This window comes from Trichosurus vulpecula, chromosome 9, assembly GCF_011100635.1.
Source record: "Trichosurus vulpecula isolate mTriVul1 chromosome 9, mTriVul1.pri, whole genome shotgun sequence".
Lineage (NCBI taxonomy): Eukaryota > Metazoa > Chordata > Mammalia > Diprotodontia > Phalangeridae > Trichosurus > Trichosurus vulpecula.
The window spans coordinates 24850234-24874764 of record NC_050581.1 but is presented as its reverse complement, the minus strand read 5'-3'; positions in this window follow the sequence as shown (position 1 = coordinate 24874764).

Genomic DNA, 24531 nt, shown 5'->3' with positions numbered 1-24531 from the left:
AGTAAGTAATTTTTCCACAAGTATGGTCTTGTTCTGTATACTCATTTGTATATTTACTGTGCATGGCTAGAGACACTAAACATAGACCATAAGACTGGTCATGAAATGAAACATACTTTCCCTTGGCAACAGGGTCAAATTTAAATCAGCTGGAGCACCAAGGTACTATTTTATAGTCCTGCCTGGAAAAGGACAATTTTGACCGATTTGCATAGAAGAGAAAGAACAGAATAGCAATGGTTATTGAGAGGAAGAGTCCGGCTGAATTTGTGAAAATATATTTCCTTTTAAATTGATAACGATGGAAAGGGAGAGGCGGGAAGCAAATCAAAGGAAAGAGACCTGAGTAAAAATGATCTGTTATTCTTCTTCCATGTTGCTTTTGTGAAAATCACAATGCCCTCTACTGATGATTTGGAATCTAAGGGTAAGTGCTTCAGGCACAGTAAGCTGTATTTTGTTAAGTTTAGAGATGCTTAGGATTTGTGTCTTCATAATTTTGAAATTAACCCCAATGAATTGGCTTATGTTGAAAAAAATTCTAGTTTTTAAGGAGAAATTAAGAAGATTGGGGAAATATGAGGGACAAGTAAGTAGACTTAAAATTCTGGTAGTTTTTATAGTGCTAAGATTGTAATTGTTTATATACCACCCCCCCCCACCCCCCCATTCCTTTGCATTTGTAGAAGTTCTCTCTTTGAATTGTACTTTTAAGGAAATAATGAGGAAGGTGTATCTGACCTGAAGAATTCTAAGCTGTGATTTGGTAAATGTCTGCAGTCAGTGAAAGAAAGGGTTTTCTTTGTCCACAGGAAAAGGAAAAGGACTTAAATTTAAGGTACAGATATTTTTGTTTGGACATAAGGAAGAACTTGAGAGGTAGCATAAGAGAAAAGTTAGATTCAGATGTAGATTGGAAGATGTAGGTTGAAGACTTGATAATGACAAACTCTTAAGTGGCCATGGGAAAGACATTTAACTTCTTAGTGCCCCCTGGCTACTTTCTAAGGCTATAAATTACAGATGAGTTGCAGATCACACTGGTATTCATGCTATAATATTAACATTATTAAAAGAAACCATTTTGAAGGGTTTTATAAATGAATGAATAATGAAATGAACAGAACCAGGAGAATATAAGATAACAACATATTGTACAAACAAGCAACTTTGAAAGCTGAAGAACTATGATCAATACAACGACCATTCATGATTCTAGAGCAGCAGTGTCAAACTCAAATAACAATTGATCCCTGCCGGCTACATATTGACTTAGAAAAAACACAAATTAACATTATTTATGTTTTATTGCATTTTTATTTATTTTGTTTAACATTTCCCAATTACATTTTAGTCTGGTTCAGGCTGCCCTTGAGAGTTTTTCTGGGAATGTTGAGTTTGATGCCTCTATTCTGGAGGACCAAAGATGAAAAAGAATGTGACAGATTTAGGATGCAGAATGAAATTTATAAACAATAAAAAGTAAGCATAAATTTTAATTATACATATGTATATGTACATATACATATCAATCTGTATCATTTATGCATCTGGCATTTATATGCCTATATATTAATATAAAGTCATTGAGAAAATGTGTTACATTTGACGATTGCTATTTTTAAAGAGAAAATAGTTTTTATTTACTTTTTTTCCCAATGGAGTGAAAGGTGCATGAGAGGGAGAAAAAATAGATTTTTATTAATTTTAAAAAATATAGTGGTGGAACTGGAGATGTGAACTGCTGCAGAGAATTTCATACAAGGTCAGTGAATTATTAATTTTACTTGACTTATTATTATTAGTTTTACTTGACTGCACTTAACATATATCTGCAAATGCATGTAATGCAAAAACAAAACATATCAATAAGGCTTTTTGTTTTAAAAGTTACACTAGTAGATGAGGTTTTCACACCAAGAGTTCCCTATATACTGAAGACATACCACAAAAAGAAGACCCCAATGACCTTTAGGATTTATTCTTAAATACAACTGTAACAGATAACAGAGAAATGGCGCAGTAATCCTATGTATGGAGAGCTTCAAGGAAATCATCTATACTGAATAGATTAGGTTTGGGGAAATATCAGCTTTTTGTGAACCTCTGCAGGGACATTTTATAACATAACAATCAACAAAAACTAAGATAGGTTGTTGATTATATAGTAAGTATAGGATTACTATTGGTTGGAATGGTTGTAATTTTTCTGTCATTGCTGTCGCTGTCATCATTGTCGTTTTGGTTGTTTTGGCCTAACTGCTACAGCAGCAATTAAAGTTGTCCCAAACTCTACAACACTGTTTTACTGTATAAGTTGAGTCTCGTGCCAGGTAACAGAAAGGCATCCTGGGAATTAACACTTTGATATATAATTTAAGTTAAAAACTGCCTGAGATCACAGATGACAGTTGCTTGCTTGAAAGAACAATTGAATTGAATTACAGTGAGTGAAATACAATGAACTGAAATACAGTGAATTACATACATTTATACACACGCGCACACACACACACACACACACACACACACATATATCATCGAACTACATTTAATTTGCCTTAAAATTTGTAAACAAATAAACATGACAAATATGAAGCAATTAATTCTATACATGTACATGTTGGGCAAAAGACAGTAACTTTTTAAAAGTTTTACATATAATTTGCATTATCTACTTTAGTCTGAGGCCTGCTGGAGCCTCCTTAAAGAAACTTTTCACTGTCTAAATAAAAATGTTTCTACATATCTAAAGTTATGGAGGTTGATTTCTATAGCACTTTAAGATTTGTAGTGTTTTATGTATATAATCACTTGATTCTCCCAGAAATTCTATGAAGTAGTTGCTCCTTTGGCTCCATTTTGCAGGTTAGGAAACTAAGAATAGGAAAGGTCAAGTGATTTGTCCTAGGTCACATAGACAGTAAATATCAGAGGCAGTATATGAACCCAGGTCTTTGTAACTCCAAATTCAGCCCTCTATCCACTGCATCAAGCTATATCTAAGAGAGAAGGAAATACATATTTCCTTCATATGCATGCATGCATACATACAAATATATATACACATATATATGCATATATACACATACATATATACGTACACACACACATATATACGTGTGCGTGAGCATGTGTGTGTGTGTGTGTGTGTGTGTGTATACATACACTGGACCCCTATTTAAAGAAAAGATGGGGTAGCTGGCAGCTGAAGAATGCTCCAATCTGATGCTTGAGACCACAGAGGGATTTTGGGAACCCAAACGTCTTTCCCAATATAAGACACAAAGGATATCCTTTGCTCCCACCTCTGAAAGAGCATTCAACAAGCGTTTAAGGAGCATCTTCTATATGGTAGGCACTATACTAGGCCTTCGGAGTAGAAACATAGCAATAAAGAAATGAAACAGTCTCTGCTTTCAAGAACCCTTACATTCTACTAAGGGAAACAGGATTTACATAAATAAGTGCAAAGGTAGTAAAATGAATGTTGCACTGGGCCAAGGAATATTTTATTTCCAATAGATTTTTAAGGTAATAACCTGATTAAATTAATGTAACAGAAATGAGACCACAAGTTCAAAGAGTATGGACATTTCAAAAGATTTCTTATTGTATAATTCCATGTTGTTTTCCAAAAAAGTTGAACCAATTCACAACTCCACCAGCAGTAAATAAACATACCGGCAATGAATTTTGTCAATTTTTAATATATATTTTAGTATCATCTGTGTTGTATTGAATTTCAGGGTTGTTTACACAATGTATTTCTCCAGTTATCAGATTTTGAAATTTTTTCCTTTCTTTCTATTTTTCTTTCTTTTTTCCCTTTCTTTGTTCCTTCCTTTCTGTCTTCTTTCTTTTCTTTTCTTTTCTTTTTTTTTGGCACCATTCCTGTTTAGGACAGATCTAATTAGAAGTTTTTCTTTTCATAGAGCCTGCCTTTCTGACATCTCTACCTGTTTCTGTAACTTCTGTACTTCTTTCTGAGAGCTAATGCAATCCTTCTTTAATATGTCAGCTTTTCAGAGACCTAAACATAACTATTATTTTCCCCCTGAATCTTTTCTTCCCCATGCTAAACATTCCAGGTTCCATCAATTAATCTGCATTCTTCCTGGCCTTCCAGTCTCCTCATACTCTCTTCTGAACATGTCCAACTAGTCAATATCCTTCCCAACATGTGGCACCAAGAAACCAACAGTGTCCCAGACATATTCAGACCAAGGCAGAGTACCTGAGAACTGCCATGTCATTTGTATTGCTTATATCATTCTAACAAGACTGTGCTACTCTTTCATATTCATCCTCAGTTATCTACTCTTACTTCTCTCTTCTGTGCATATCTTTAAAAAAATCTAATTGATTGGCTTCTCTAAATGGTGGAACTAAAAACACTTAAGAGTGTTTTCAATCAAGCACTTGAATGTTTAGTTGAATCTCTGCCCATATTTTGAAAGCTCTGAAACTTCCTACTCTTACACCATCATTTGACACACTGATAGTGCCTTTAGCATAGCTCTTCTGCTATCACAAAGAGATAGTTCTTTGAATTAGAGAAAGCATTGTCAGAATAAGTACTTCTCTTTCTTTGAGACAATACGCTTTTTACTAATATGTGAGATAAGAAGAGAGCCAGACTGAACTGGGCCAAATGGAGCAAGCTAACAATAATAACAGGATACTATTGTTGGTAAATTATGTTGGCATAGTAATTATAGGTTTAATGCATTATATCTCATTTAATATTTACAACAGTACTGTGAGATAACTTGAACAGGTATTATTATTCCTACTTAACAGATAAACAAAATGAAGAAAAAGAGAAAACAAATAGATTTACTCAAGGTCACACAGCTAGACATTCAAATCCAGATTTTCTTATCTAAATTCAGAACTCATTCCACTGAAAGTACAAATCTAGAGATTCAAAACAGATTTCTTAAACTTAAGAGAAATATTAATAATAATTGCTTCAACAGATAAAAAAATAAACATCTCTCAGAATAACAGGACACTTACTTTAATGTCTCAGAAAGTATCATTTAATAAATGTGATCTGGTGCTCTGAGTTGATGTTTTTTTAAGTGCATACTTTAATTCCAATCCCCTTGGTATTTTTATCACTATAGCAAGGGGACTAGACCACACAATAGTAAGGGACCACTGAGGTCCCTTCCAGCACTAACGTTCTATGAAAACTCTGGATATGGATTTGCTTAGCTACCTGATTATAGATTCATATGCAGCATAAGTAAAACCGGTATAAAAATGAATGTGCTTTCTAGGTATTACTTTATCCCACAAATGCATGTCTCTTGAAAGTACCTTTCAGTACAACAAAGCAAGGTCACCTATGTGCTTGAAAAACTGTGACAAAGTGATTGAAGGAGCAGGGTGTTTTACCTTTCTTCATTTTGTGATTGGTTTTTGCTGAGATCAATGAATTCAAAATCATTATGCATTGGATTGTAGTTGAAGAGAACAGGCTCTAATGTTTGGGAGTTTTATCAACCTCATTCCTCGAGCAAAAAGAAATTGGGGAAATGAGTCTTCTAGAAATCAGCATGCTTAATGTCAGAATATCACCTCCACAATCTGGGATCTAAATATAAGTATCAAATTGCTGCATATTTACAAAAACCGAAGACTGGTACTGGGAATGCTAATAAGTTGGCTGTAAGTTTCTCCAAATAAAGTTCACTGTCATCATTCAGTGCGTCACTGTGGAGTGACTGCAATGTAACAAAGCACTATGACTTTTAGCAATTGTATAGCCAATGCAGTATTTGTTTCCTGCTGCTTTGGAGTAGATGTACTTTCTTGCCCAAATAGTTTAGCAAATGCTTGCCTCCCACACACCAACCTTAACAGAGCTGGCACTCTCTGGAGACTGCTGAAATTGAGAGCAAAACTATTTGCTTTCTTCTAAAGGGGGAAAAAAGTTTAAAAATAAACAACTTTTCTCAGGCATGTTAAGCATAGCTTTTCCCTAGGAATCACTTTGTTTTCATATTTTCTGCCTCTCTGTTAAAATTGAAAACATGAATGCTTCATTGCCTAAGAAACTGAGTAAACTTGCTTTCTGAAATGTACCTTTTAATGTCTTTTATGATTTTGTTTTTCTTCTCTTATTTGCACTCTCAGTTGTGGATGAATTTCCATGCAATGCATCATTTCTTTAAGAGTTTACACACTAGAAGAAATAAAAATGGAAAATGGTGTCTATTAAGAGAAAACAGCTTTCCTAAGTCCCTAGCAGATGCTGCTGGTGAAAAGCTCTCTGTTTGCTCAGCACTGCAGACACACTTTAACCCTCCATAGGGTTTCCCTAAAGAATGGAACACATTTCTGGTTGTTAAACAAATGAAGGCATTCTTAACATGACTCCCCCTCAACCATTGTTTTAGAATAGATTGTGGAGCTTGGGGTTTGTAAATTTAAGTCACACATCATTCCACTTGTCAAAAATAATCTGTGTTATTATTACAACTCACAAGCAATACTATAATGACTTGATGCTTGATCAACTTTTGGCTTGGTTCATTCGTAATTTTTTTTTTATTCATTTCGCCCCTTTTGTTCTTTATTACTCTGTGTGTCACTAAATGCTGTCATTTCTTCTCAAGACCTGACTTTTTCCACCCCCAGGACAGAAGCGGCAAAGATGAATGTCATCAGGGAGGGTTTACAGCTTAATTTTATTTTTCAAGTGAATATATTATTCCCATTTGGAAGGTGGAGGGGCGGGCAAGCTTTGGGTACCTGGCATACCTCAACTGCTAAATGGAAGAGCAACACTTCTTATTAAAAATGAGAAAGGCTTCTGAAGCAGAAAGGCTGTAAGTTTGGCAGTGGGAGAAGATATATGACGTATAATTTGTCTTCAACTCATTGATACAGAAGAAATGTGGAACAAAGTTGACTTGATTAAGGGCAGAGCTTTTATCTCCACCAGTGAGGGGAGAGTCTTATACCAATGGGTTTGGAAAAGGGCATTACACAAAAAGTAAATACAGAGTAACTTTTTGATGGGAGAATATTATTATAAATTATGAAATATGTCTTGAGAAGTGAACTCCATTCTTAATAATAGCTAACATTTATAACATCTAATATGTTCCAGGCAATTAGTATTTCATTTGATCCTCACAACTCTGGGAGGTAAGGTACTATTATTATCCCTGTTTTATAGATGAGGAAACTGAGGCAAACAGAGGTAAAATGACTTGCCAAGGATCACGCAGCAAGTAGGTATCTGAGGCTGGATTTGAACTCAGATCCTCTTGACTCTAGATCGAACACTCTATCCACTCTATCCATTATGAGACTTAGCTTCCCCTTAAACCTTCTTATTCTCACTTCTTCGTGTCCACCACCATTCACTCATTCTCCCACTTTCCAGACCTTGATATTGTCAATGATTTTTTCCTCCTCTCTTATATCTTGTAGCCAGAGCAACAGCTTTGTAGTCAGGAAAATCTGAGTTCAAATCTAGCCTAGTCACTTGACCTCTATTTGCCTCAGTTCCTCATCTTAAAAAAAAAAAGAGGCAGACACACTGGAAAAAGAAATGTTGAGCACTATAGTATCTTTGTCCATGGTATCACTTAGAGTCAGACATGACTGAGTCGCTGAACAACAAATATAGGCCCTATTATATTACTGCCAGTCTGGATTATGACAATAGGTACTACCAGGTCTTCTTGTGAACTCCCTCTCCTTTTCCCTGTTCTACACTTTAACCTTCACATTTACAATAAACTAATTTCCTAATGCTTAGATCTGCTTATGAAATAAGGTTCAAACTATTATTGTCCATCATTCAGGTCAGAGATGTATTAGAGCCGGCTCCATTGGCTTGAGAGAGCTGATTGTTAAATTTTGAGTGTAAGCATTTACACCTTGGAATCAATAAGTACTACAAATCAGGGCTTGGTTTATTATTTTGTGGATTGTCTAGACTTAAGAAAGTGTGGTGAAAATATTAATAATATAGATTAATCTTGAACTTGTGTCCTGTGTACTTTTTTTCCAGAGCTAGTTCTGAAAATTTTACCAGCATATCCCTGTCAAAGGTCTTCCACAATCTGGGCCCATGATATGTTTCTAGCCTTCTATTAATTTCCTCCATGGATTCCATGTTCCAGACAAACAGAATTACTTATTTTACCCTGAATTCATCCTATATATTATTCCTTCAATGACTTTCTCATTCAATTTCCTATGCATAAAGACTCAGGCCTCCACTATTGGTCTATTGAATTCCACCTCATTAATCCAGCTCAAACGCCACCTCCCCATAAGGCCTACTATAATCCTCCAAGCAACAATGACCTTTCTCTGACCCCACATTTATAATAATAATAATAAAATGAGTTCATTTCTAATGTATGTACATCTATGTACTTATAATTATATATATATATATATATATATATATACATGCATATATGTACTGGTATACTAATGCATTACATATATAACGTAAAAATGGGAATTCTAAAAGGATGAAATTGAAAATTAAATATTATTTTTATTTTATTTGTGAATTTAAGAAAACTTTGGAGCCTTACTAAAATATAATTAATGGGCAATTGTTACATTTTATTAATAATAATACTTTGGTAAGAGTAATATAATTGAATATGTTTTATTTTCAAAAAGTCCTTTTTAGATAATGAGAGGGTAGAGCAAATATGTAAATAATTGTTAATAATTATTTAGTTAATTTGATCGATGTTGCTTGTCTAAAAGTCAATTGTAGGTAATTTTTATTGAAAGTTGTACAATACAATTACCAAATAATAGATCATGTCAGTCAGTGAATATTCTAGCTTTCTAGTATGAATCATGTTTCTCCATTTGTAGATAGTTCTTTTTCCTCAAGCAAAGGCAATTACCAAAAGTAAATTGTTCCTGACCACAACTCAGCAGAAAAGTTTTCATTCTCCTTTCTTTACATGGTTTTGCTTAATGAATGGCATCATAGTTAAATTTCCTGTTCATGTTTGGATTTTTGAGTTGTGTTTTTTTATTCTAAATTATTTATTATTATATTAGCTATCTGTGTCAGTGTTACTTTCCCCCATTTGACTGCACACTCTACAAGGGTAGGCATTGTGCCTTATATAACCTTTCCATGTTACCCAGTCTTCTGCATATAGTATATGCTTTAAAAACATGTTTGCTGAATTGATTTGAAGCATAGTGATATTATTATCATAGGACTTCAAGAGTCAGCTCAAATTTCATCCTTTCTGATCTGTTCCACTGGTACATAGTTCTACCCTTCAAAGACTACCCTTCATTTAACACTGTATATATCTTGTATGTGCATAGTTGTTTGTTCTTGTCTTTTTCATTAAATTTTGAGCTCCTTGAGTGAAATGATCATGTGTTTTGCCTTTAGAGTACCACAAACATAGTAGGTATCTAATAAATGCTTGGTCACTGACTTCAGAGTTCTTCTAGTCCTAACAGATTCCTAATAGCAACTAGACTCTGTTAGCTCAGAAAAGCAGGACTAGAGTATTCTAAAGAGGTTTGTTGAAAGACCTTTTCTATATTAGGTTGACCTCATTATAGGAGTATCTGTAGCCATTTGTCATGTGTATTTGACTTAGACTTCCCACTCTTTCTAGAATTAATTTAAAATGTTAGTTTAGATTTTACTTTCTTTGTATAAATATAAACAAAAATGGATGAATAAAAAAAATAAATCTCTCAAATGACCTCTATATATGTTAAGGTTTAAATTGCTTTCCAGTGCCTCATTAAATTATGAATTTGATATAATTTTCCAATAGATGGCAAAGGTTGTAGTTTGAAACCACTGTTACATAAATATGTAAGAAACTAGCCTTGGAATTGGGAGAAGTTATTAGCTGTATGATCATGGGCAAGCCCATTAATCTCCAAGAATCTGTTTCTTCTTTAAAACGGGTAATATATAATTGCAACAACCTAACTCACAGGAAATGGGGTCACAAACCTGTAAGAATAATATAAATGTGAGCTAATTTTTTTGGCTGTTGTGCTTGTAGTGCTTCTTCTTTCAGAAGTATATACATATATGCCATAATTTCTAGAATTTATATAGCAGTTTAAGGTTTGCAAAGTACTTATAAATACTAGTTTATTTTTTATCATCACAACAAACCTGCAAGGTAGGTGTTATTATTATCTCCAATTTATTTTATTTTATTTTTGTTTTAAATTATTTATTTTTAGTTTACCACAGTCACTTCCTCAAGTTTTTGAGTTTCAAATTTTCACTGCGTACCTCTCCTCCCCACTCGCCACCCAAGATGGCATCCAATCCAATATAGGTTTTACATATACCTTCACAGTAAACATAATTTCACAACAGTCAAGTTGTAAAGATGAATTATAATCAATGGAATGAACCATGAGAAAGAAGAAACAAAACAGAAACAAGAACAAAAACAAAAGAGAGAGAGAAAATAGTTTGCTTCAATATGCATTCAGAATCTATAATTCTTTCTCTGGATGTGAATCACTTTTTCCATCATGAGTCTTTTGGAGTTGTCTTAGAACCTTGCACTGTTGACAAGAGACAAGTCTATCAAATTTAGTCATCACAGATACAACGTGTCTGTAATTGTGTATAATGTTCTCCTCATTCTGCTTCCCTAAATTATCATCAATTCTTATAAGTCTTTCAGGTTATTATGGAGTCCGTCTGCTCCTCATTTCTTACAGCACAACAGTATTCCATTACATTCACATACCACAACTTGGTTAGCCATTTCCCAATTGATGGGCATCCCCTCAATTTCCAATATTTTGCCTCCACAAAAAGAGCTGCTATAAATATTTTTGTCCTTTTCCCACTTGTATAATCTCTTTGAGATACAGCCCTAGACGTGGTACTGCTGGGTGAAAGGGTATGCACATTTTATAGCCCTTTGGACAAAGTTCCAAATTGCTCTCTAGAATGGTTGGATCGGTTCACAACTCCACCAAGAATGTATTAGTGTTCCAATTTTCCCCCGTCTTCTCCAGCATTTATAATTTTCCTGTTTTGTCATGTTGGTCAGTGTGACAGGTGAGAACTGGTACCTAAGAGTTGTTTTGATTTGCATTTCTCTAATCAATAGTGGTTTAGAGCATATTTTCACGTGAATATATATGTTTTTAATTTCTTCCTTTGGAAACTGCCTGTTTATATCCTTTGACCATTTATCAATTGGGGAATGACATTTATTCTTATAAATTTGACTCAATTCTCTGTATATTTTATCAATAAGACCTTTATCAGAGATACTAGTTATAAAAATTATTTTGCAGTTTTCTGCTCCTGTCTTAATCTTTGTTGCATTGGCTTTGTTTGTACAAAAACTTTTCAATTTAATGTAATCAAAATTATCCATTTTTTTCATTTCAAAACACTCTCTAACTATTGTTTGGTCTTAAATTCTGTGCTTCTCCATAAATCTTGCTCTTCCAGATTGCTTATAGTATCAGTGTTTACATCTAAATTGTGAACCCATTTTGACTTTATTCTGGTATATGGTGTAAGATATTCATCTATGCCCAGTTTTTGCATACTATTTTCCAGTTGTCCTAACAGTTTTTGTCAAATAGTGAGTTCTTATCCCAGAAGCTGGAGTCTTTGAGTTTATCAAACAATAGATAACTATAGTCATTGACTATTGTGTCTTGTATATATAACCTAATCCACTGATACACCACTCTATTTCTTAGCCAGTACCAAGTACTTTTAATGACTGCTGCTTTATAATACAGTTTAAGATCTGGTATGGCTAGGCCACCTTCCCTGGCATTTCTTTTCATTAATTCCCTTGATTCTGGACTTTTTATTCTTCCAGGTGAATTTTGTTTTTATTTTGATTAGACCTACAAAATAATTTTTTGGTAATTTAATTGGTATGGCATTAAGAAGTAAATTAATTTAGGTAAAATTGTGATTTTTATTATGTTAGCTCAGCCTAATCATGAGCAACTGATGATCTTTCCAATTATTTAGATTTGACTTTATTTGTGTGAAAAGTATTTTGTAATTATGTTCATATAGTTTCTGGGTTTCTTTTGGCAGGTAGACTCCCAAACATGTTATAATGTCTACAGTAACTTTAAATGGAATTTCCCTTTCTACCTCTTGCTGTTGAGTTTCATTAGGAATACAGAGGAATGCTGAGAATTTATGTGGATTTAGTTTACATCCGGCAACTTTGCTAAAGTTATTTATTATTTCAAGTAGTTTTTTACCTGATGATCTAGGATTCTAAAAGTATTTCATCATATCATCTGCAAATAGTGATAACTTAGTTTCTTCTTTGCCTATTCTAATTCCTCCAATGTCTTTTTCTTTTCTCATTGCTAAAGCTAACATTTCTAGTACCATATTGAATAACAGTAGTGACAATAGACATCCTTGATTCACCCCCTATTTTACAGGAAATGCATCTAGCTTATGTCTGTTACATATAATACTTGCTCATTGTTTTAAGTAGATTTTATTTATTATTTTCAGAAAGACTCCATTTATTCCTATGCTTTCTAGTGTTTTTTGTTCTTTTTATTTAATATTTTTAGTTTTCAGCATTGATTTCCAAAAGAGTTTGAATTACAAATTTACTCCCCATTTCTACCCTCCCCCCACTCCAAGATGGCATATATTCTGACTGCACCATTCCCCAGTCAGCCCTTCCTACTGTCACTCCACTCCCCGCCCCCATCCCCTCTTCCCTTACTTTCTTGTAGGGCAAGACAAATTTCTATGCGCCATTGCCTGTATATCTTATTTCACAGTTGCATGGAAAAACAATTTTTTCTTTAACATCTGCTTTTAAAACTTTGAGTTTCAAATTCTCTCCCCTCTCCCCCCCCCAAGAAGGCAAAGAATCAACATAGGCCACACTTGTATCCTTATGCCAACCCTTCCATGATAATCATGTTGTGAAAGACTATATTTTGCTCCCTCCTATCCTGTACTCCTTTATTCAATTTTCTCCCTTGACTGTGTCCCTTTTTGAAAGTGTTTGTTTTTGATTATCTCCTCCCCCTATCTGCCCTCCCTTCTATTGTCCCTGCTTTTGTATCCCCTTCCTCCTTCTTTCCTGTGTGATAAGAAACCAATGTGAGTGTGTATGTTATTGCCTCCCCAAGTCTAATCCGATGAGAGCAAGATTCACTCGTTCCCTCTCACCTGCCCCTTCTTTCCTTCCAACAAACTGCTTTTTCTTGCCACTTTCATGTGAGATGATTAACCTCATTCTATCTCTACCTTTCTCTTTCTCTCATCCCTTAATTTGATTTTATTTTTTTAGATATCATCCCTTCATATTCAACTCACACTGTGCCCTCTATCTCTCTATATACACATACATATGTATGTATGTATGTATATGTATATATATATATATGTATATGTATATTCCCTTCAGTTACCCTAATACTTAGGTCTCATGAATTATACACATAATCTTTCTATGTAGGAATGTAAATGAAACAGTTCAACATCAGTAAGTCCCTTATGATTTCTCTTCCTTGTTTACCTTTTCATGCTTCTCTTGATTCTGGTGTTTGATAGTCAAATTTTCTATTCAGCTCTGGTCTTTTCACTGAGAAAGCTTGAAAGTCCTCTATTTTATTGAAAATCCATATTTTGCCTTGGAGCATTTTACTCAGTTTCACTGGGTAGGTGATTCGTGGTTTTAATCTTAGCTCCATTGACCTGAAGAATTTCATATTCCAAGCCCTTAATGTAGAAGCTGCTAGATCTTGTGTTATCCTGATTATGTTTCCACAACACCAAATTGTTCCTTTCTGGCTGCTTGCCATATTTTCTCCTTGATCTGAGAGCTCTGGAATTTGGTGACAATATTCCTACCAGTTTTCTTTTGGGGATCTTTTTCAGAAGGTGATCGGTGGATTCTTTCAATTTCTATTTTACCCTCTGGCTCTAGAATATCAGGGCAGTTCTCCTTGATAATTTCTTGAAAGATGATATCTAGGCTCTTTTTTTGATCATGGCTTTCAGGTAGTCCGATAATTTTTAAATTATCTCTCTTGTATCTATTTTCCAAGTCAGGGTTTTTTCCAATGAGATATTTCACATTGTATTCCATTTTTTTTCATTTCTTTAGTTCTGTTTTATAATATCTTGATTTCTTGTAAAGTCGCTAGCTTCCACTTGCTCCAATCTAATTTTTAAGGTAATATTTTCTTCAGTGTTCTTTTGGACCTCCTTTTCCATTTGGCGAATTCTGCCTTTCAAGGCCTTGTTCTCCACATTGGCTTTTTGGAGCTCATTTGTCATTTGAATTAGTCTATTTTTTAAGGTGATGTTTTCTTCAGTATTTTTGGGGTCTCCTTTAGCAAGTCATTGACTTGTTTTTCATGGTTTTCTTGCATTGCTCTCATTTCTCTTCCCAGTTTTTCCTCTACTTCTCTAACTTGCTTTTCCAAATCCTTTTTGAGCTCTTCCATGGCCTGAGACCAGTTCATGTTTTTCTTGGAGGCTTTTGATGTAGGCTCTTTGACTTTGTTGACTTCTTCTGGCCATATTTTTTGGTCTTCTTTGTCACCAAAGAAAGATTCCAAGATCTGAGTCTGAATCTGAGTCTGTTTTCACTGCCTGTCCATGTTCCCAGCCAACTTATTGACCCTTGAGCTTTTTGTCAAGGTATGACTGCTTGTAGAGTAGAGAGTACTTTGTCCCAAGGTTGAGGGGCTGTGCTGCTGTTTTAGAGCTATTTCTATACAGCAAACTCTGCCACACCATTGCTCCTCCTCCCCCAAGAATTGCCAACCCAGACTGCGACTCAGATCCTAGCAGGCTCTGCACTCCCACTATGATCCAGAGCTTAATTCCTCCCACCAGGTGGGCCTGGGGCTGGGAGCAACTGCAGCTGTAGCTCTGTAGGCAGTCTCAAAGCTGCACCACCTCTGCTACCTCCAGGGTGGTGGCCAACCACAACCTTCTTTTGCTCTGTCCCAGCACTTTTTCTCTAACCTGCTCTGTTGTCTTTGGTGTTTGTGGCTTAGAAGTCTGGTAACTGCCACAGCTCACTGATTCACGGGGTTATGGCCTATTTTGCCCAGGACCCAGTCTGATTGGTCTGGACACAGCCCATTGTGGGCTCTGCTGTGCTCTGCTCCCCGCTTTGTGTGATAGACCTTACCCAGCGACCATCCAGGCTGTCCTGGGCTGGAGCCCTGCTTCCCTCTGCTATTGCGTGGGTTCTGTAGTTCTAGAATTTGTTCAGAGCCATTTTATATAGATGTTTGGAGGGACCTGGGGGAGAGCTTTAGGCAAGTCCCTGCTTCCCAGCTGCCATTTTGCCTCCACCCCCACCTTTCTAGTGTTTTTAATAGGGATAGATGTTGTATTTTGTTAAAATATTTTTTTTGCATCTATTGAGATAATCATATTTATTACTAGTTTTGTTGTTGGTATGGTCAATTATGCTCATAGTTTTCCTAATATTGAAGCAGCCTTGCATTCCTAGAATAAATCCTACCTGGTCATAGTGTATTATTCTTGAGATGTTGCTGCAATCTTTTTGTTAATATTTTATTTAAAATTTTTGCATCTATATTCATTAGGGAAATTGGTTGATAATTTTCTTTTCTCTGTTTTGACTCTTCCTGGTTTAGGTATCAGTATCACATTTGTTTCATAAAAAGAATTTGGTAGGACTCTTACTTCACTTATTATCCCAAATATTCTATAAAGTATGGGAATTAATTGTTCTTTAAATATTTGATGGAATTCATTTATAAATTATTCTGGCCCTGGAGATATTTTTCCTAAGGAGTTCATTAATGGCTTGTTTTTTTTTTTTTTTGGTGATGGTGTTATTTAAGTATTTTACCTCCTCTTCTATTAATCTGGGAAATATATATTTTTGTAAATATACATCCATTTCACTAACATTGTCAAATTTATGGGCATACAATTGGGGAAAATTATTCCTAATTAATGTTTTAATTTCTTCTTCATTGGAGGTGAATTTACTCTTTTCATTTTTGATACTGGTAATTTGGTTTTCTTCTTTTTTTATTTAAAAAAAAACAAATTGACCAAAGGTTTATCAATTTTATTGTTTTTTTTTTCATAAAACCAGCTCTTAGTTGTATTTATTAATTTAATAGTTTTCTTGATTTCAATTTTATTAATCTCTCCTTTGATTTTCAGTATTTCTAATTTGGCATTTAATTGGGGATTTTCAATTTGCTCTTTTCCTAGCCTTTTCAGCTGCATTCCCAATTCATTGAACTCCTTTTCATCTGTTTTATTCATGTAAGCATTTAGAGTTATAAAACTTCCCCTAAGAACTTCTTTTGCTGCATCCAATAAGTTTTGGTATATTATCTCATTATTGTCATTCTCCTGAATTAAGTTATTGATTGTTTCTATGATTTGTTGCTTGACTCACTCATTCTTTGGGATTAGATGGTTTGATTTCCAATTAATTTTTAGTTTATCTTTCTATGGGCCTTCAATACATATAATTTTTATTGCATCATGATCTGAAAAGGATTCATTTAATATCTCTGCCTTTCTGCACTGCATTGTGAGGTTTTTATGCCCTAGTTCATGGTTAATTTTTTGGTATGTGCCAAGTAGTGCTGAGCAGAAGGTATATTCCTTTCTATCCCCATTCAATTTTCTCCAAAGGTCTCTCATATCTACCTTCTCTAAATACTAGTCACCTCCTTAACTTCTTTCTTGTTTATTTTGAGGTTAGATTTATCAAGTTCAGAGAGGGAGATGCTGAGGTCCCCCAGCAGTATAGTTTTGCTGTCTATTTCTTCCTCTAACTCCCTTAACTTCCCCTCTAAGAATTTGGATGCTATACACTTGGTAAAAATGTGTTTAGTAATGATATTACTTCATTGTCTATGATGCCTTTTATCAGTACATAGTTTCCTTCCTTATCTCTTTTGATTAGTTCTGTTTTTGCTTTTGCTTTGTTTGAGATTAAGATTGCTACCCCTGCTTTTTCTACTTCAGCTGAAGCATAATATATTTTATTACAATCTTTTTGCCTTTACCCTGTGTGTATCCCCCTGCTTCAAATGTGTTTCTTGTAAACAGCATGTTGTAGCATAATGGTTTTTAATCCGTTCTGCTATCCACTTCTTTTTTATGGGAGAGTTCATCCCATTTACATTCCCAGTCATGATTACTATCTGTGTCTTTCTCTCCATCCTGTTTCCCACCCATTTGTGCTCTTAGCATGTTGTAGCATAATGGTTTTTAATCCGTTCTGCTATCCACTTCTTTTTTATGGGAGAGTTCATCCCATTTACATTCCCAGTCATGATTACTACCTGTGTCTTTCTCTCCATCCTATTTCCCACCCATTTATGCTCTTACTTCTCCCTTCTCCCTTCCCCCCCTCAAAAGTTTTTCTTTTGATCACTGCCTCCCTCAGTCTTTCCTCACTTCCATGAACCCCCCCTTCCTTTTATTTCCCTTTTCTCTTACTACTTCTTTCCTCCCTTCTGACCACCTTTGCTTTCCCCTTTCCTCTCCTACTGCCTGTAAGACAAGTTAGATTTCTATACTTAATAGGGCATGTTTTTCTCTCCTTGAATCAAATCCAATGTGTAAAGTTAAAACAATGCTCATCTTTCTCTCTTCTTTCCCTCTACTGTAATATGTTTTATGCCTTTTCATGTGATTTAATTTACCCATTTCTGCATCCTCCTTTAGTCTTCTCTCATTACCATCTCTTTGCACTCCTCAGTTAGGTTTTTATGATCACATCTGTTAATTTATACTTATCCCCCATCTATGTACATCCCTTTTAAATGTCATAATAAATATACAATTCTCAAGATTAGTAAGTATCATCCTCCCATATAGGAATGTAAACAGTTTGGCCTTATTGAATAACAAAGTTTTTTTTCTATTTTTTTTCCTGTTTACCTTTTTATGTCTCTCTTGATTCTTTTATTTGAAAATCAATTTTTTCATTGAACTCTGGTCTTTTCATCAGGAAGATCTGGAATCCCTTATTTCATTGAATATCCATCTCCTTGCCTGAAAGATTATGCTCAATTTTTCTGGGTAGTTGATTCTTGGTTGTAGTCCAACCTTCTTTGCCTTACTGAATATCATATTTCAATCCCTCTGAAGGGATTGCAGAAACTGCAAGATCCTGTGTGACCCTGGCTATAGTTCCTCAATATTTGAATTTTTTTTGTCTACTTGCAGTATTTTCTCCTTGACCTGGTGATTCTGGAATTTGGCTACAACATTCCTTGGCATCTTCAATTTGGGAATCTTTTTCAGAAAGTGATCAGTGGAATCTTTCAATGACTATCTTGCCCTCTTCTTCTAAGACTTTGGGGTAGTTATCCCTGTGATTTCTTGGAAGATACTGTCCAGGCTCTTTTTTTTCATTGTGGCTTTCTGGTAGACCAATAATTCTTAGATTTTCTCTCCTGGATCTATTTTCCAGGTCAGTTGTTTTTCCAAAGAGATATTTTACATTTTCTTCTATTTTTTCATTTTTTATACTTTGTTTGACTGATTCTTGATGCCTCATAGAGTCATTAGCTTCTACTTGCCAAATTCCAATTTTAAACGAATTATTTTCTTCAGTTAGCTTTTATACCTCCTTTTCCATTTGGTCAATTTTTTCTCCAAATAGGCTTTGTACTTCCTTATGTGTTTGGCCAATTTTACTTTTTAAGAAGTTGTTCTCTTCAGTGAATTTTTTTTCATTTTATATTTTTAAATGTTTGTATTTTGTATTTTTGTACTTTTAAAACCATTGGACAATTTTTCTTCTACCTCTCTAATTTGGTTTTTAAATTCCTTCTTGAGCTCTTCCAAGAATTCTTTTTGGGATTTAGACCAATTCTTATTCCCTTTTGAGGTTTCAGATATGGGTATAGTATCAATGCTGTCCTCTTCTGAATTCATATTTTGATCTTCCCTGTCCCCATAGTAAGATTCAATGGTCTTTACTTTACTAGTTTGCTTCTTATTCATAGTTGTTGCCTTTTTCCAGGCCTTTAAAGTGGACCTCTGCTTCTGGGGCACAGGGGGCTCTGTCCCATGCCTCTTGTGGTGGGAGCCAGGGGCCTGGTCACTGGCTTTGTGCACTGTGGCCTCTAGTTCTGTCAGCTAGGAGCTATATATATGTATATATATATATATATATATATATATATATATATATATATACACACACACACATACACATACATACATAATGCTGCAGCTCACCTGGTGGGGAGCTGGAGCTGGCTGTTGTGTGCCAAAGCCAGGTCTTTCTGAGTTTCCCCAGGGTTACACTGAAGCTTGCAGCATGAGGTGTGGAGGAAGGGTGGTCAGGCAGCTGGAGGTCACCTCCTCCCTTAAGGCTGGATAGGTTCAGCAGCTGGTGGACTCCTGTGCTGATGTCTTCAGATTCCCCTGGATGTGCAGAGGCACACCTGGGGTCCTGGTGTTAGTGTTTGCCAGCTCCGCCCTGCTGGGGCTCAAAATCTCCTGCTGGTCTTCTAAGGTGGAGCTTGCTGCAATGAGTCTGGTCTTGCACTTGACCCCTTTATCCATCTGAGGAGGGACCCTTTCCTTTTATCTCCTTAGCTTTCCAAGCTAAAAGACTGCTATATCCCTAGGTTCCACTATTCCAAAGTTTTTCCTGGGGCAATATCCTCTAGGTTTTTCAAGGTCAACAAGGTGGGGGAGTCAGAGCACTTATGGTTTACTCTGACGCCATGACTCTCAGAAGTTCAAGCATGTGACTTGTCTGTGGGCTGATGTCCCCAGGAGCATCTGCTACTGCTGCCTCAGGTCCTGCTCTTCTGTCTCGCTCAGTTCTGGGAGACCCCTGTCCTGAGCTGAGACATTTGGGGATCACTACTGCTACCTGTGATCGACTTCACCGGGGTTAGGCCTGCCTCTCCTCCACTACGGCCAAGTCTGCACTGATGTAGTCTGTGCACTCTGCTATCTCCCAGTCCAGTGCAACAGATTATTCCTGTCAACCTTCTAGGCCTGTCCTGGTCTGGAAATCTGCCACACTCTGTCTCTCAATGGATTCTACCATCTCAAAATTTGCTCATATTTAGTTCTTAGAGGTACCTGAAGGAATGTATGGGAGAGCTCTGTTGAGTCTCTGCTTTCATTCCCTATTATCCCCATTTTACAGATGATGAAACTGAGGCAGATAGAGCTTAAGTGACTTGCTTAGTCATGTGGCTTGTAAGTGACTTAGTCCAGATTTGAACTTAGGTCCTCCTGACTCCAGGTCTAAATGGAGGAAGTTAGGGAATTAGTACATTCCATTCCAAGTATTATAGTATAACCACTGCAAATTCATATTGATGAGAGATACATGCTATGTGCAAGGCACAACAAGTAGGACACTTTAGAGCACCTGAATTACAAAATACTTACAGGCTTTTCTTTCATTGAAATAACTTTCCACAACCCAGGGCAGCATCAAACTGCATCACACTATGATGTTGCATTAGAATGTGACATCAACGGAGTAATATATTTTCAAAAAGATTTGTTTTATGACTAAATTATATACACTTCCAAACTTCAAAGGAATGGCAATTTCTAACATCAAACCATGTATGCCTTCTTATCTTCCACGATTCTTGTGCATGTCTTTGTATAAATTCTTCAGAGAGAATATAACCAATGTACTTTATGTCTTTTTACATTTTATGGTTACTAAGAATCCTTTGCATTAGCTTTATTTCTGTCTAATCTTTTCCAATCATGCATTTCCTTAATAACATACTTTATATCACTTCTTGAAAATAATTAATCATTGAGAATATAATTCAAACTGCTTACATCTACTTCATTTCTCTCCATAGCCTTTTGAGGCATGTAAGACTTATTTCTTGGACATTGTGATGTTTTGTTATCCATAACAACAAAGATCGTTGCTGGTAGAACATTTAAAAAAATATAGTTCATTTTTTTAAGCAAAAAAGCTCCAATTTTAAAAATACTGTAGGTATTATTTAAAAAGTCTTATATTTGAAATAATAGGTTTTTTTTTAAAGATAAGGAGCAGTTTGAAATCTTTAAAAGCAATGAGTAGTTTTCCACTTCATTGTCCATGTGCAATACCTATCCCAAACATAAATACTTATATCCTAACTCAATCAATTAGTCATCCAATTTCATGTCACAGTCCAGAAAGTAATCATTTTCATTCATTTGTTTTTATTTTTCTTGCATGAATTTTTAGACCAATGTATTCTGAATAATCATGGATCTTGTCGAAGTAGCTTAGTAATATGCTAGAACTCGATGCACGCAGTGCTACGTATCTGCAAACAGGAGCATCCAGGTGACTTCACAATATATAGAAAGTCTCAATTTTCATACACTTTTCAAAACATGTGTGTATTTAGCAAACCACAGTATACCTATATAACAAAGAGTTTTTAAGCCCATAGTTAACAATGCAACAATAAGTGATTATATATTATGATTATAATTCAGTTTAATTAATCTTTCCTCTAAAACAAGTGGGTTTGCTTAGATAATCTTAAAACATGTTTGCAGGGGGGCAGAGCCAAGATGGCAGCTGGAAAACAGGGACTTGCTTAAGCTCTCCCCCAAATCCCTCTAAACACACATTAAAAAAAATGACTCTGAACAAATTCTAGAGCTACAGAACCCACAAAATAACAGAGAAGCAAGTCTCCAGCCCAGAGCAGCCTGGATAGTCACTGGGAAGGGTCTATCGCACTGCACTGGGAGCAGAGTGCAGCCCAGCATGGGCCATGCCAGAACAGAACAGATCAGGAGTTTGCTGCAGCAGGCATCAGGGCCATGAATCACTGAGCTGTAGCAGTTACCAGACTTCTCAACCCACAAATGCCAAAGACCACAGAACAGATCAGTGGGAAAACTGCTGGATCAGGGTGAGAGAAGTGCACCGTCTGGCCCCCCGGTCCTGGCAGGGGGTGGGGAGGTGAGGTGGGTGGAGGTGTCAAGGCAACAGCAGCAGGAAGCTCCAGCAGCTGCTTCCAGAGATCCAGTTGTGGCTGCTTCCAGAGTCCCTGGCCCACCTGGTTGGACGAATCAAGCAGTGGATCAGAGCTGGAGTGCAGGGAGTGCTTTGCTGGTGCAGAGCCAGTGATCTGTTGCTTTGCCCTGCTTGGATCTGGGTCATGGTCCTGGTTGGCAGTTCTTGGGGGAGGAGGAGCACTGGTGTGGCAGAGCTGGTGGTGGCTTAGGAGTAGCTCTGATAACAGCGGTGCAAGGACCCTGAAGCTTGGGACAAAGCACTCTCCACTCTGAAGGCAGTCATAACCTGACCAAAAGCTCAAGGGTCAAGTAGTTGGCTAGGAACATGAGCAGCAGGCAGTGTAAAAGGACTCGGACTTACACTCTCACTATAGAATCTTTTTTTGTGACAAAGAAGATCAAAACCTACAGCTAGAAAAGTCAACAAAGTCAAAGAGCCTCCGTCAAAAGCCTCCAAGAAAAATATGAACTGGTCTCAGGCTGTGGGAGAGCTCAAAAAGGATTTAGAAAAGCAAGTAAGAGAAGTAGAGGAAAAATTGGGAAAATGAGAGTGATGCAAGAAAATCGTGAAAAACAAGTCAATGACTTGCTAAAGGAGAGCCCCCTAAAATACTGAAGAAAGTACTACCTTAAAAATAGACTAATCCAAATGGCAAAAGAAGTCCAAAAAGCCAATGAGGAGAAGAATAACTTAAAAAGCAGAATTGGCCAAATGGAAAGGGAGGTCCAAAAGACCACTGAAGAAAATCCTACCTTAAAAATTAGAATGGAGCAAGTGGAAGCTAGTGAATTTATGAGAAATCAAGATATTATAAAATAAAGCCTAAAGAATGAAAAAATGGAAGACAATGTGATATATCTCATTGGAAAAACCACTGACCTGAAAATAGATCCAGGAGAGATAATTTAAAAATTATTGGACTACCTGAAAGCCGGGATCAAAAAAAGAGCCTAGACATCATCTTTCAAGAAATTATCAAGGAGAACTGCCCTGATGTTCTAGAGGCAGAGGGTAAAATAGAAATTGAAAGAATCCACTGATTGCCTCTTAAAAAGATCCCAAAAAGAAAATTTCTAGGAATATTTTAGCCAAATTTCAGAGTTTCCAGGTCAAGGAGAAAATATGGCAAGCAGCCAGAAGGAAATAACTTGAGTATTGAGGGAACACACTCAGGAAAACACAAGATCTAGCAGCTTCTACATTAAGGGACTGAAGGGCTTGGAATATAATATTCCAGAGGTCAAAGGAGCTAGAATTAAAACAAGAATTAACCTACCTAGCAAAACTGAGATGAGTCTGGGAATGGGGTGACAGAAAGGAGGGCAGACTGGGGAAAGGGACAATCAGAATATATGTCCTGTTGGGGTGGGGGGAGGATAGAAATGGGGAGAAAACTTGTAACTAAAATCTCGTGGAAATCAATGTTGAAAACTAAAAATATTAAATAATAAAAAAGGTAAACTCAAAAACAAAACATGTTTGCAGCTCCAAATCTTGGAAGCATCATGGGATAGCAGGAAGAAGATTGTAATTATACTGGAAGGGCCTATGCTTCACTCCTCTGGGCTTCATTTTCCTCATATGTAAAATAAAAGGATCAAACTCTAAATTTCTTACCAGTTTTACATCCCTTGATTCAACATGGATCTTAAATGTAACTTTTTGGGTATTGTGGTTTTGAGAAAAAGGCAACCAAAGCATGTGTTTTAATAAGTAATCTATGCTTAGGAAAGTTATTTTATACCAAACTTAATATTTATTCACTTAAATAATTAGGTCTTTGAGAAAAAAAAAACACAAGTTGCAAAGCAATGAAAATACATGGAATGTGCCAACAGATGATTACATCTACAATACAAAAAAGTGAGGAGATGAAAGACAGTTGTGGGTGGTGGGGCTTATTTAAAATTGGATTCTCAATAAAATCACATTGAGAAAATGGGAAAATTTCAACCTCTTTCCTTCAATGCATATAGTATAACCATTAAAATAACTGTGTAGCAAAGGAAAATAATAGCTCCATAACTTATTTTATTTATATAGAAGCATTAGTAATGCTAAGCTCCAGCTTACAAACATTGGCAAGTAGCCATACATTCTCATCTGCACCCTCCAGTCTTCCTCCATAAATATTGGGTTACAACACAATGACTGGTGCAGTGTATCGTCAAATAGATGGAAAGGTCACTGCTTTGTTTATATGAATTTTATTTTCAGAAGTTTCAACAAGCTGGATCACATAATAGCCTCTGGTCCCCCAGTTTCTCCATTTTTCTACAGCTGTAAGTTGGACACTTGGATACATTAAGTCAGACCCATTAGTCCTGTAATATCCATCTGATAGAGGATGGCATTACCCTAAGGGGCCCAGTTAAAGCACTAGCGTATAATATTGGTAGGTACCTGGGGAGAAAACATCCAGTCACCCCAGTGACTAGGGAATAAATTCAGGTCCTTTTGTCTGCATTAGCTATAAGTTGAAGCTTCTCCCCCTTTCCAAAGAGAATCATGTTGC